The sequence below is a fragment of the Carex rostrata genome, chromosome 28 (genome assembly GCF_964058835.1).
Source record: "Carex rostrata chromosome 28, lpCarRost1.2, whole genome shotgun sequence".
Taxonomy (NCBI): Eukaryota; Viridiplantae; Streptophyta; class Magnoliopsida; order Poales; family Cyperaceae; genus Carex; species Carex rostrata.
The window spans coordinates 580,057-583,742 of record NC_135945.1 but is presented as its reverse complement, the minus strand read 5'-3'; the positions used below and the strand labels follow the sequence as shown (position 1 = coordinate 583,742).

Genomic DNA, 3,686 nt, shown 5'->3' with positions numbered 1-3,686 from the left:
ACTTGATATAGTGCCTAAACCATTTGGGGTTTCACGGTTAATTTTTATCACCTTAGGTGGTCAAGACCATAAATACAAACTAGCCTAATTTACTCTCAAGTACCGATACTTCATGGTTAGGTATTTCACACCGGTGTCAATTATAAACCAAGAGAGGCCCAACTCAATACTAGACTTCACGTACGGTTATTATTTTTCCCTAGCTAGATATTCAACCTTTGGTTCTTGTAGGTCCGGAACAGATGTTGAATTTGGTCGATTCTAATTCAAGTTCCTAGGGTTATTCATAATTCCATGTTTTGTACAATTCATTACCGATTCTAAACTACTCAATTTGGTTAGACCTAAGCGGGATATTAACTTCATGCAACACAAATCTCAATTCAGAAGAATATATAAATCAACAAGATCAAACAAATATCAAACAATCATAATATAAGACTATCCAACCGAGTAAGGTAGATTTTGACTAATCCGTTGTTGTGTATTTATGGTATAGACTTTGGATACACTTTTTTGCTTTTAAAATTTATAATATCCCTAGTATTACAATGAAAGGCTGGTTGTAAGCGCACAACTGATCGGTGTTATATTTGGAATGTCAAACCACAGACACAACAGAAGTATTGATTTATAGAAAAATAAAGTAAGATTGATCCGGATGTTTTGCAAGGGTTGTTGCTGTTGTTTTGGAAAGTAAAAGAAAGCAATAAAAATATATAAATGTAACAGATGGTGGATGTAAGGGATTAGAGGATCTATTTACATGTTGGGTAAAGAACTTTTACAATCGGAGCTTTATTGGAATTAATATTTTTCTACCACTAAATCTTTATAATCACAATTCTAAATCGTATACATTATTTCTTTTTTTCCAAACTGGTTTCTAACTTGTAATTTTAAGCGTGAAACTAAATGGAACAAAACTAATTAAAATGAGTAATGAATCCTAGTTTTAGAGTAATTCATTTTTTAATTTATTTTTCAAATTTTTATGATGCTAAATATTCTGACCATTCATAATAAACCTTTTACATCCCAAAAACTTTTATCACAATAATCCTACATTAATTCAAAAAGAAAAACAACAACGCAAAATTACAATCGTCTCAGTATGATCAAACAATACACCTTATGGGCTTAACATCACATTTCATTCTGCTGTAGGTGTTTATCACGTTGCTTTTGCCTGATGTAGTCAAGTCAAGAGAACATCACTGATTCAAATCAATTTTCTTATGATGTCTTTCACAACATTTGGGCAACTCTTTAACAAATGCTCAAAACCATCTGTTTCAATGGCAGATCTCAAGAACTTGGGGGAAGCAAGATGTCTGAAGCATTCAGCTTTGAGATGAGGTAAATTGTGCTGCTCAGCCAGTGCAAGTGTCGTACCGACAGTACTTGTGTCAAGATTGTTACATAGCTTTTGTTCACAAGTAAACCTCAACCTCTCCAACAAGTACCTATCAGCTGCCACGAGGAGGTGCTGAGTCATCACAGTATCAGCATCCTTATCAATATCTGGAAGGGCATCATTATAAATAAAATGAAGCACAGCCTCAAATACAGAAGCCTCGATGTCTGTTATCTTCAACGTTTTCTTTTTCCATTCTTTCATCAATCCGAAAAGTTGTGCTTCAAATACCGGTGAGCTGGCAGCTAGAATGCATTTATGCGCAGGAAAGCTCTTACCACCCACTTTAACATTTATGTCAACACCCTTTTTCCTTAACAGGAGACCACTGAGTCGCTCGTGGATATTAGGTGGAGCTGGAACTGTATAAGGAACATTACTATACGTCACCTGTTCTTTTATAACTGTAACATTACAAATTATAGTGAGACTATCCTGTTTAAGACATTTTGAGGCTTCAAAAATATTTCTTGCCAAGAATTTCGGAAAAGCCAAGTTCTTGGAAGAGCTCTTGAAGGTGTGCGTATACTCTTTTGTGTACACTGCTTCTCCCGAAGCGTAGTCAAGAAGAGAGAAGCTATATCTGGTTCTCGGTTCACCTACTCTGGATAGGAATTTAAGGGAGACAGAAATGTAATCTGAAAACTCCTTACTGGTCCCATGAGGGTAGAAATTGATTTCCCATTCATATTCTCCGACAAAGAAGGTTCTGGATTCGATGTGCTCGCCTATACTGCATCCCTTGGTGAGTTCATAGTTCTGAACTTCGAAATTGTGACTTCCAGTTACAATATGCACCTGACTTACTGAATCTATTTCTCGCGTGCTATTACTTGTAACAAATTATGCAAAACAAAGTATATATGTTAGACCTTTATGCGGAACTATGCTTACATATATTATTAATTGATTGACAGGAATTATATATGTCATGTTGTACTTTAATTTAAGAAAATTAAATGTCATAATACATGTTTACAAAAGGACTAGAAAATACAATTACTGCCAAAGGATGAAAAGAACATTTTGTATAAACTACTTATTTTTGTGATTTCCATATGCATTCTGAAAAACGGACATAAAAGCTCATCAAATTTTATATATTTAGTACTAGATGGTAATTCTATATATATGACGTATTAGATTAACAAGATCAGTTTAAATTCACTAATCACAGGTAATTAATTGCTAGCAATTCACAAACTTTTTTGTGTTTTGTTTCTGCAATTGTTCCAATTCAAAATGTCTATTAGTAAGTTTAATTCTTATATATTAATCCAAAAGGAGCCCTATTTCAAAACCTCAATACTGCGAGTTAAGAGATAATTTAAGAAATCTCTAGATAGTTGACTCTATAGCTTGTTTCATGTCAATATTATAAGGTTAATATTTCATGTTCTTGTGAAGTTGTTAAATATTAATCATAATGAAATAGTCTTGAATTAAGAACGAAAATTTGAAACTAGAAAACATATAATTCTCAGGTCCTTGAGATAAAGAGGAAAAAAAAATGCTAGGGATTAAAAAATGTGTGTATATATATATACGTACCATTTGGTTGTTCCCGTCTGCCAACAAGAATTTGTTGAGCGTTCCATGTGTGCTATCCTTGGAGGCGGGGGCAGGAGGGAGCAGGGGAGGTGGGGGTGGGAGGGGGGTGTCAGAGATGAACGAGACAAGGGAAAAATGAAAATATCTTAATGTTTCCTGTAAATGAGATGCATGCCTTCTTTCTATTATGAATTTATTTATCGCTACAAAAAGAAAATTTTAAATGGCATTTGTCCCACAGAATTTGCACTGATTTAGAAACTTCATTATGGTGATACATTCTAGATTGTAAGTTGTTCTCACCGAAACTAAAAACAGGAACAAAATATTAGATACATCAAACTTTGGAAAAGAAATTATCTCTTTCTAAAAAGTCTGAGGAAAAGATTTAGTTATCTTTTTTTTTTTTAGTAAAGGTTGGAGATCAAGCCACCCAACTATTTAATACCCTTCTTAATATAACAAAATGTAGCAATATTGGGATCATTTACTAATTATTTGGATTTTCATAATTGCTAGATATTTTTTTCCTTTCTTTAATTCTAAAAATATGTATGAAAATATTTTACCAATTGGACATCACAAGAAACATATTAAGAATAAAATTGTTTTTCATTAATTTTAGCATGATCGATGTAATTCTTTCGTTAGGTTGTAATGTTATATTATTTTACATCATAAGTTATATTTTTTTACATCATAAGTTGACTGTCAAAAT

General features: G+C 32.9%; 1 pseudogene; it reads right to left on the bottom strand.

Moving 5' to 3' along the window:
• Nucleotides 1-1,222: 1,222 nt before the first annotated feature.
• LOC144545462 (BTB/POZ and MATH domain-containing protein 2 pseudogene) lies at nucleotides 1,223-3,015 on the bottom strand (annotated as a pseudogene).
• Nucleotides 3,016-3,686: the final 671 nt, after the last annotated feature.